Genomic DNA, 11,995 nt, shown 5'->3' on the forward strand with positions numbered 1-11,995 from the left:
ACATCAGTGTCAAAAACCCTCATATACTCAACTCCTGAATTATCTGCATTAACCTCAACAGCAACAGTATATTGCTGTTGCTCCATCAGTTCCCTTTATGCCTGTAACTTTTCCAATCTACACCTTTGCTTCTCTGCTTCATCTTTAATCTTTTTTTGCCAACTAGCTTTAGCAGACTTAAACACCATTCCTGGAACATCAGTTGCCTGTATCCACACTTTTATGGTTTCTTTCCCCTCATTCCACTCCCACATTTTCAACAAATCTGTATCACCACATAACTCCAACTTTCTATTTGTTCTAGGTTTATCAATTAACAAAGTGAAATATTTAGGGAGGTATACACTTTGTTTTACTGAATCCTCAAACATGTACTCAAACAACGCCATTAAATTACTCTTATCAGTGTCTTCAATCAGCAAATCAAATGCAGAATCATTATATATAACCTCTAGCCATACATGAGTCATCCTATATATGCACACAAATAATTCACTGAGTACATAAACCTTATACAACTACCTATTCAATGAGTGTAGGAACCATATACAACCAAACAGAAACACAACTATCTATACAAATCAATGATACCAACTGTCATGGTCCGGATGTTTTGACACCGGGTCGTGCGGCGCGCCCTCGTCAATTGAGGACAAAGACGCAAGCCTAGAACGGAAGAGGTTCGTGAGCACACAGCAACACGGACCAAGTGTATCTCAAGGAGCACTCGTTAACCACGGGTGCGGAGTCGGGGCTTGTGACGGCCGATACTTCAAAGCGGGCACAAGCGGAACCGACGAGGAAAGGCGTCTCTTGAAGGTTTCTTAGTTTGGTGGGGGATGCTTCAAGACAAGGCAAGCACAATATCTATAAAGGCTTAAACAACAACACAAGTCTTAAAGCAAGGCAAAGGGGTAGGGAGCTTACAGTTACCAAGCAACCACATTCATCAAACCCTAAACCCTAAATCGATTTTCGAGATAAACCCTAAAAAACGAAAGTGATTTCAAGAGCGAAAGAGAGAATGGTACCTTGCACGAGTAGGGATAGACCAAATGAAACGTTCTGATTACAATTTTGCTCCAAACCCAGCCAAGCCTATCGAATTACGTCGCACTGGTTGTTTCTACCCACAATTCAGGATCATTGATTCTTATGGAACTTCGTTCTACCTTGCACAAGCTTCTGATTTGGAAAAGATTGGATTTTTTGTGAATTTTTTTGGGTTACGTTCCTTTTGGCTGAAACCTTGAAGAACAGAGCAAAGAGAGGAAGTGAAATTCGAAAGGTCAAAAAATTTGGGTCTTTTTTGATCAACTGAAAGAGTCAATGGTAGTCATGGCGCCATTTAAGACAATAGGGGCTAAATGATAATTTTGCACTAACGGTGGACTAACGTCAAAGCCAGTTACAGGTCATGGTGTGAATAGTACAAGAAGTCACTAGTATTTGGTGAAGTTTGGAAAACTTGAGGGTATTTGGTGAATTTTTGAAGAGTTCAAGGGCATTTGGTGAAAAAACCGTAAATTGTAAAAATGATGTTAAATTGTAACATTGTTATTATAATTATTTTTAATGTTATTTTTAATTTTATATTAGGTGACCGAATTCATTAGGATATTTTTGTGAGTTTAATTAGGTTAGTAGAAGATAAGATTACCTTTAAAGTTCGGTTTAGGATTGAGGATTAATGGTTTTGTGTGAATTGTATAGGGTTTAGGGATTAGGGTTATCGGTTAAGTGTTAATAGCGATGAGAACAATTCAGCTAAGTTAATAGTGAATATCTCTAAAATTAATATATAGGGTGTCACGTATTGGTGATTATTGATATTATACCGGCTATTGGTCATGAAGCTTTACAATATATTTCGGTAGGTCGTGAAGCATTAACGTAACATTTTAGATGTAGTGTCTCTCGAAACCTATCACCTCAGTAAGTATTATTGTTTTGGCATAATGATTTATGGTAGAGGGATGTGAATTAATGGTTTAGGGTTAATGGTTTACGGTTAAGGTTTAATGGATTAGGGTTTAGTGGTTTAGGATTTAGGGTTTAGGGTTAAGGGTTAAGAGTTAAGGGTTTATGGTTTAGGTGTTAGGGTTAAGGGTTAAGGGTTTAAGGTTTAGGTGTTAGGGTTAAGGGTTTAGGGTTTAGGGTTAAGGGCAAAGAGGTCATTTTCAGCCTTTGTAAAATTGAGATTTGATCGATGGCGAAACGGTAGGTCGTTGGACTACCCTCCCCAACCGATCAAACAAAATTTATAACACTCAACCAACCCCTATACAAGTATAGTAGCAAGTCAAGGGTCGAACCCAAAGGAATAGTGAGTGATGGTCTATTGTCTTTCGCTAAGCTATCCCGAAATCAAAGGTGGGGTTGTAATGCTAAAACTATAGCTAATCACAACAATTAAACTTGTAGAAATCAAAGATGATAAACACTAGGGCTAGGATCTACATGCATTCATAATGGAGATGGCTAATTAGGAGGTCAAATTGGCTAAGTCAAATAATGTGAGGGAAAATCAATCATGCAACCAAAAGAGCATATCAAGCTATTCTCCTAGAGGTCTAACTAGCGTCAACTACAATAAACTCTAGCTAGGAAACATCACAAGACACCTCAATCGTGTAAATGCAAGCCACAAATCAATGGTCCGTATCAATGTGAACTTACAATGCAATCTAGTGCAACAATCAAAGTTGGCCAATCTTCAATTAATCACACACATGCACATGATTCATCAACCAAGTTTAATCACATCATCAACTCCATCAATTATCCCCAATTAACACTAATCCATTATTCATACATGCTTCACCATTACCCTAGCAAGTAAACTACTCACTAATCATGGTAATTAAGATAAAAAAAAAACTAATCAACAATTTCATCATGATCATATTAAGAAATCTAAAATCAATACAAAAATCAATGAAACTTTAATCAAACTTCAATCAAACAACAATCATATGAAAAACAAATGAAATCAACTAAAATCAAACTTATATTGAATCAATGATGAGTAAACCTTACAAAACTTGATCAAAGATCAATTGGAATGAAGATATCTTGAATCATCAACAATACACCATGAATTTCTCTCTCTTCAAACTAGAGTTTCTCTCTCTACAAAAATATGATCAAAAGCTCTAATTCTCTCTCTAATTACTTCACTAATTATCCTCTAATGATTCTCTACTAAAAATAGAAAGAAACTACTATATATACAAAGGAAAAGTCGGTTAGATCGTCCAAAAATAGACCCACGGGGATGCGGCCGCACAAGGGGGAGAAGAGGGCGCATAGAGCAGGGTACGGGCACAAACCCAGGTAGGTGCGGCCGCACGCGCCACTGGTGCTCCCGCACCTAACCTGGGTACGCCCGCACCTAGGAGGGTCTTCCTCCTCCCCTTCTTCGATCTTGATCAACCTTGTGCGCACGACTTGGTGATGGTGATGAACATCGAAGTATGCAGTCTTAAAATGAGCATTTTGGTGGGTTTGTGGCATAGATGATGCCCCCACCGCATGCGTGCAGCGGTCTTGAGACTTGCCCTTCGAGTTCCTCCAGGCTTGAAGCTCCAAATGCTAGCACAAGGCATCCAATATGATGATAAATGTAGGAGGGAAGCTCGGAAATCTTTGGAAGCTCGATCATAACCTAAAAACAAATGAAAACAAACAAATAATATGGAAAAACAACGAATAAAGAAGGAAATGCACAAAATAAAGAAACTAACTACGAAAAGCACAAAGTAACGAAATAAAGAGCAAAACTAAGGAAAACTAAAGAAAAGAGCTACAAAATAAGATGAAAATCATCCTAAAAGAAATCAAATGAGTGCCATAAATGTCACTCATCAAGATTCTCTAAAAATTGTCTCTTTCACTAGTGACAAACACACTTACCGTTGATTTGCACACAATCGGTTGTGATTTGTTTGCCCAATTCCTGTATTTCTCATTAAGATTATGACGCTCATTTTAAAATTCATAAGTGAACATCACACTCAATGTGTCCAATAAATACAGCTAGCACCTCTCCTTGCATTTTGCATTACCTATTTACTCAAGATAATTTTCTTGTATTCAAACTCTTATAATGAATAACAATTCACACTCCATTGTATCTCAATTGCAAAATTTGCAAATTAAAGGTGGAAGGCAAAGATTACAATACCGTCCTTGTACTGAAACCATTTATAGCAAACCTGTTTACGCTTACGATGAAGCGGAGTTGTATTTCAACTCAACTATTTATTATCATGATGAAACTGATTTTTCTTTTTACAACCAAGTTAATGTGTCCACACTCAAAACTGAACTTTATTAACAGTTCTGAAGTGCTAATGTCAACAGTACTCAATTTAGGGTGATGGTGCAAAGTGATGCACGACCAACTGAGTATGTACCGGCTTACACACCTATTATAGATGACCTAGACGCTTATCTTCATAAGGGTGTGTCTGTGTATGTGAGATGGTACCGTCGTTCTATGCAAGAATTACAGCCTCTTTTTATTCCAAGGGAATTGGTCTCAATATTTGATAAAAAGATAATATTAAAAACTGAAGATATACCAACATTTTCACTACCAGTCGATGTTAGAGAAATAGTACTACTTGCCAATATGGTTGGTGTTTATGTGTTTACAGTCGAAGAATCAATTTCTCAAATGAATTTAAATATCCATTCTTCTTGTACTTGGTTCAATTCACTGGAACTAGATTTTTTACTATTAGTATTCGTCGTCAAAGGTCGGCTGAAGTAATTAGCTGTGAAAGTTTCGTGAGGGGCTCTAATGTGATATTATGGAATGCTAGGAGTGTACACCGTCCTTCGTTTGCCAAGAATTTTGCCAACTTATTTAATTCATTTAAACCTATGTTGGTTGTGATGACCGAGGCTCGGGTGATCAAGCCATTCCTTAGTTTTGTACGCAAACTATTAATTGGTGATTATCGAGTCGAGGTAATTGGTCCGAACTATGGTCTTGGAGGGCTGTTAGTTATATGGGATGCCCAAGCTATGCCATATTTCCACAGGAAGCAATACACTCTATATGGTCATCTACTATCGACCTCCATAATTGTAAGTGCACACCCTTTTGATTGTACATAGGTTGTTTTTTTTAATTAAGTGCAAAATAATTTACTAGTACCAATGTGTTGATGTAGTTTGTCGTTGTAACACATGGATATCTCATTTTTGCATTCAGCCAGGATGGCGTAGCTTGGTGATTACGTCGATTGAAAGTGAATGCACGTTAAATGAAGTGGATTCGGATATTATCGATGAGTATGAGTACTTTTAGTTGATTTTTTAATCATGGTTATTCTAATTACTCTAATTATCACTACGTAATTCAAGCTATGTCAATGTTTATTATAATGATACATATGATTCTGTATCTGTTAAGATTTCAATCGTTTATTGGAAATTTGTATGTATGATCTAGTAATGACGCAAATCGATAACAAATGATAATGCATGCCAAATTGTTGAAGTCAAACAAGTCATTATTAATATTGAAAAAATACCATGAGGTTTATGTATGGCGTGTAAGACAGGAAGACACAAAGGGGAAAAATAAGATAGGTGGTGCATAGAAGAGGTATAAGTATGGGTCTGCCACAAATTTTATTGGGTAGGATAGCTATGATATTTTATAAAAGAGCTAGGGATAGCTTGTAATCACTAGGTGAGCAACTACAATAAAACAAATGCAGGGAATAAAAAGTGGAAAAGGTTTACACATTGGTTGTTTCATTTCAAAAAGTTAATATCCATGTTAGTGTAAGTTTTAAAATCGACATATGCAATTTGCAGTATCGAGGAGGCAAATTACAATTGTATGTGTACTTAAGCATAATTATAAACGTATTAGACAATTATCAGTGTATCTAATAATGACATTGGTGGTATAACTAATAATGGCTTAATCTTTTAAAAATCCCAAATTAGATAATCTTGTAATAGGATAGATATGTTTGGGTCTATAATAATATCTTCATAGTAGGATAGATATCCAATTCTATGAAATAGCTTGTCATAGCTAATCAGATCTAAGTGAGCAACTAAACCAAAAAACATGTCTAAAGTAGCTTTTATTCAGTAGGAGCTCAAAAACGGGACCACAAAAAAAGTGAAAAATGTGATTTGGTTTGCGGAATTGAAATCTGTAGCATCCAATATTCAAAATTAGACTTAGTTTTTAAATATTTTTCTCAAACAACATTGTTTAGTATATTAGTTGGTTTGCACAATTTTTTAAGAAATTAAATGCCCATAATTATAGAATTAGTAAATGTATAAAAAATAATATAACGTCTACAAATAATGAAGCCGTGGTTAAGATATTAAAACTTGGATAAATGATATTAGAATCGTATTCAACATTTAAAATTTGATTTTGCCGATTGACGCGAAAATCCAAGAGGAATATTTTGTTTTTTCTAAAATCAGTACAACATTTTACATACAATAGGAAAAACTTTATGTGCAAAATAATTAGTATAAAGTAGGTTAGATGTATGATTCTATGAAATAGCTTGTCATAGATTATAATATCTAGGTGAGCAAATAAAACAAACAATAGTGTCTAAAGTATCTTTTATTCATTAGGAGCCCCAAAACTTGATACAAATGAAGTGACAATGTGATATGGTTCAGGCGCAATATAAGGAAGAACAAAGGGAAAGGTTTTACACAGCGTATGTAGCATGTGTACAATATTTGGTAATCCATCTTAGTGTAACTATGCAGTATTGAGATAAGATCAAGTTTGTTATTATACACATCACCAAGTCATATCTATATGGCCATCCATATATAATCTAGAATGTTCATAACTAACATTATAGTATTGCATATTAGAATGACTACGAATTAATGTCAAAGTGAAGTCTTAAAATGTTTGTTTCCCGAACAATAAGATTTATACACGTATTATGTTAAGATGTACTTGAGTAGTTGTAAGTATATTCAGTCGAAGTCGAAAAATGCTTGGTGAGTCATTTAGGATGATATACCGTATAATAATGACACGCAATGTACAAAGATAATGGTTTTAATTAGCAAAAAAAGTGAGTAGGAGTGATACAACAATAAATGGTTTAGGTCATTTTTCTTTTATACGTTGACTTTATTATGAACCACAATATTGCTAGTAATTTAGATACACATTAAGGTACAAAAATGTTATTAAATGTACACATTTTTAATTCATTGGTGGAAACACAGTTAATTACGTTAACTCTTAGTTAACAAATCCAAGTTAATTTTGTTTAATAAATAAATTTAATGTTGTAGCTGTTTGCAAAGGGCCCTTACAAGTAAAGCATGAGAGGAAGGTGATTGCTTAAGGAGAAAAAGGCACTTGGCTTTTTGAGACCTTCCTTTTGTTATGTGATTTGGATGTGGGGTCGTGAACTCAGGGGCGGGTAATATTCCCGCCAACCCAATACCCGCCAATTGCATGACCAAGTGGCAGCATGCAATTGGTTACTACCGCATATAAATGAACCTTGGTGGGAAAGCATGAGAAATGCACCAATCCTACAGTAAGAAAAACATAGAGGTGAATTTTGCCAGCATGTCTCCAAACCTTGCTACCAAACTAATAAGCTTTCCCCTTTAGGAGTTGAAGTAAAGCTGAAACCAAGCATGCAAACCTATCTCACAACAAGGTCTAAAATAACCCCAAGGCCTTCACCACGAAGGTTTCGTAAGAAGAAGAGCTTGTTGGCTTCCACTCTCAATCGCAACGCCATTAATAAGCTTAAAAAACAGACAATGGTCAGCAAAAGGCCTATGCCAAGAGATGGAATTGTGAAAGCGCAAGTAGCTGCTGTAGCGGCGTTAACAAGGGCCTTACAGGTCGTTAACAGAGACCGTGCACCTGTTGGTGGTCCTCCACCAATGGATCTTAGTGTTCCGGTGACCGCGGATGATGTTGCTGACCTCGTAGGAGGTGAGGAACCACCCCTTACTAACCACACGATCCTTGTTAAGAGTGGACAACGTCACGATACGGGTGTAAATTATGAGATAAGGGATGAAGAGACGTTTGAGGAAATCTATGAGGATTATAAATGCATCGAGAGTTGATGTTACAGCCCCCGAAATCAGGCTCAAGAAGCACGGGTTGCTTATAGAGCGTACAACCACCGCTGCATCAGTGAGAATTCGGACTGGTGACATAATTTATGTGTCTGCGGTGGCACGTTGTTTAGGTTAAATTGTTTGCATTATAATTTTGTTTAAACGTTAATGTGAGTTCGGAGCTTTATAAATAGCAATCCTACCTTTATTCACACCTATAATGTGCAACTTACTATTGACGCTCTTCTATAAATTGCAGGACCCTTTGAAAAACATGGACACAAGGAGGAAATTTTTCTATATCCGCAACACTTGCACACCATACCATGAGGTGAAGGTGCAATGCAAACTCACTTCAAAGCTTAGGAGGATCTACATCAGGTGGGGTGAAATAGTGCCAAACGATCCGAGGACTCTAATGGTGTTATACCAAGACAGAAAGCTTAAAAGGCACATCACTGTTCAGGAAGCAGGCATAAAGAATGAGCACTACGTTTATGTTTGTCCGGAAATATATCAAGGAGAGGTTGCTGCGCCCAAGTTGCTGTAGGGCAGAACGTGTAGCTGAAGTAGTACCTTTTGACTTAGAGTGTGTAGTATTGGTCAATGAAGTCAAATTATCAGTGTTTGGTGAAGTATGATTGTGAGTTAAATCATCATGCCAATGAAAGTTAAGTGAGGTGTTACCCCTTCTCATGTAATATATTAAGGGCTTTTGTTTCTAGTGAACCTAATATGGCATTTCAATTGGGATACATTAGTTATGTAACCCATTATTTTATTTTCGTATTAGCCTTGGTGCAAGGGATATTATGAATGTACCCAAACAAGTGCTTCATGGCAATCAGTGTTTTGTGAAGTATGTAGCGGCATGTGTCTAAGTTGATATTTGTATTGAATTGATTAAGTAATGATGAAATTATATTTTCTACCTAGCTTAAGTATATTTTGTAACATTTCATGCTTTATTTGTTTATTTGTTTATAAATAACTTCGTGCTTTATTTATTTTAACCCCTCCATTTTAAGTAAAACAAGTAGTTATAGATAAACTAGTGGATGATATACCAAAATTATTTCATAACAACGGGCCGCCAATTACTTGAAAAGCGACTGAGGTCCGAACATTTAATCATATATATACATGGATGTTTCAGAGTGGCCAAAAGAAATAGCCCAAAACGGAACAAAATCAAATTAAAAATGGCCCATCGAAGGAAGACAGTTACACATACACAAAGCACAACAATTCCCAGTCACATTTTTAGCAGTCAGATACAAACAAGCAAGATCACAGTAGGCTAAGACATGTGTTCGAATGTAACCATACAGGTAATAGCAAGCACAGGCCAAGTACGTTAAAAGTGTTATAACACTAAATAGTTTCGGTACTCATTTTGATCAATTACAACAGAATAAAATTGTTCACAACACAAAACGCAACATATGAGTTTACAGATGAGTTCTTGTTTTGCTCCAACACTTAAAACCACTGGGATCAGTTGACCATTCTTGAGTAGACATGTGAAGGTCGAATTCATCACAGCAAACATCTTCAGCTGGATTCACTTGGTAGAACTCAGTGTATGGATTCTATTTCTTACTCCGGTTGACCTGGGAACAAATTACCATTAGTGAAGTGTTTCGCAAAATCTGTACAATATTTAAAAAAAAAATCATTATACCGGCAACTTAATTGGTTGGACTGAATCAGGCACAGGTACTTGTGATTGGGTCTACGCTCTCTGTCACATGATTTTAAACACAAATAACACATGATTTTAGAAACTGAAAAATGAATCCGGTAAAATGCCACAAGACAGCTATGAATGTAGGTCGAATAAACTAAGTTACCTCGTTTTTACCCTTGCCTACATTGTATCCTAATTCAGCTTGAGTCTTGTTCCTTGACCCTTTTGGACGACCTCGAGGCCTCTTTTTAATAATTGGATCTTGAATGAGGTACCGAGGACTCTCTCCATCAACCCCATCTGCAGTACTACCCAAACCTTTGCTACAGCTAGCTGGTACCTTACCACACTTTGAGACAGACCCTAGAGTGCCATGGGGTGGAACTGGAGCTGAAGAGCCTATCTCAGAAGACGGGACCTTTGTTTCTGGTACAACAGAGGGATCGTCATTAGCCATTTTTTTTGTCACGGCGCTCACTTATCTCAGCACGCATCTTGCGTACCGCTTGACGAATAGCCTCACAAGTCTCATCATCAACGGCAGAGGCTTCATCACACAAAGCCTCAAGGTCTGGTATAAGCTTGTTGAATCGTACAGCTTCTATGGTTTGAGTAGGATCGTGGTACGCCACTTTAACACGTGTGTGTTTCCTCGGCACATCCTTGCGCCACCGATCGAGAACAAATTCTGCTGGTATGTCATACACAAAGTTTTGATCCCAGACTCTAATGCAGTGCTTACAAAGGATCCCATCCTTTTCAAACTTCCTACAATCACAGCTAATGTGTTTGGTAACTGGATTAAAAGTGATAGAATAAAACCTCCTTAAAATAGTGATGCTTTCTTCATTACAACCTTCACGAACAATCCAAATGCTATCTTCAAGCAAGTATTGGATTTCTACATCACTAATAATTTTCTCTTCCTTAATCTGTACATACATCATCCTTGCACATTCTCTTTGAACTTCTTGGAACTTTGCATCGATGTATATATTTTTGGAAAAATCGTTCCACTTTGAATCCACTAACAAGCCGTCTGATGTACTTGGAATCCCTTGCATCTGCATCTTGCTCATCCTCAACCCTTTTCTTCATCGCTTTGCAATATTTTTCTGGAAACTCAAATAGTCTGGTTTTACGGGTCACAAATCCATCAAAAAAACGGTTTATACTTTCGACCCTTTGTGTTGTTTTCATACCGCCCAAAAATACTCTTTCATATAAGCAGGCACCCACATGTGCCTCTCTAAGAAAAGATCTTGTAGCTAGTCATTGCCTTCCAGCTCGTAGGCCTGCATTGCATCACACCATCGTCTCTGAAATTCTTCAACAGTAAAGCTATCATAGATGACATTCTTCAAAGGATTCTTAAATTCATCGTACCTGTTATATGACAAGTTAATCTCACATAGTAACACAGAACAGAATTGCATAACTGCATAATTAAGGATATGATTCAGGACCATGAAACCACTAATATAAGCACTGCCAGAAGCAGGAAAGACTTTATACCCTAACACTACTAAGTTCTAGTACTTAATATCATCTGAAAATTAAAAATGAACATTGTGAAAGAGCTATAGCATAATCACCAGTCCAACATACTCAGACAACCAATCAGTCAGCGATAATCTGTAGGAATCCAGAACAGAAAAATGTACCCACATGACTTCTTGCATAACCAAGGCAATGAGTTAACCATGCAATATACCATTATTCAGCCTTTGGAATTGGATTAGCTATTAATAACAGAAAAAATGAATACAAGACAGATGTAAACCATATTTTATGTAGTGAATGATCATGAAAAATGATAGAAAATACTTACAATGCACATTTTCCTAGCTTCTCGGGAAATTTCCTCATAATATGCCATATACACCATCTATGGCGTGTATTAGGCATAACTTCGGCTAGAGGCTTTCGCATAGCTGCTGCCTGATCAATGAGGATGGCATTTGGAGCTTTATTACCCATGTAAGAAAGCCATTGCTCAAATACCCATTGAAAGGTATCACAATCTTCATGAGAAATGAGGGCACATCCTAATAAGATAGTCTTCCCATGGTGGTTAACTCCTACAAAGTTTGCAAAAGGTAGCTCGTACTCATTTGTGAGATATGTGGCATCGAAGCAAACTACATCGCCAAAGTCTTCATAAGCTACCCGACTCCTAGCATCGACCCACATTAC

At 36.9% G+C, this 11,995-nt stretch overlaps 1 pseudogene; it reads right to left on the reverse strand.

Moving 5' to 3' along the window:
- Nucleotides 1–11,067: 11,067 nt before the first annotated feature.
- Nucleotides 11,068–11,992, reverse strand: LOC145619772 (protein FAR1-RELATED SEQUENCE 8 pseudogene; annotated as a pseudogene).
- Nucleotides 11,993–11,995: the final 3 nt, after the last annotated feature.

Source organism: Chenopodium album, chromosome 27, assembly GCF_948465745.1.
Source record: "Chenopodium album chromosome 27, dcCheAlbu1.1, whole genome shotgun sequence".
NCBI lineage: Eukaryota > Viridiplantae > Streptophyta > Magnoliopsida > Caryophyllales > Amaranthaceae > Chenopodium > Chenopodium album.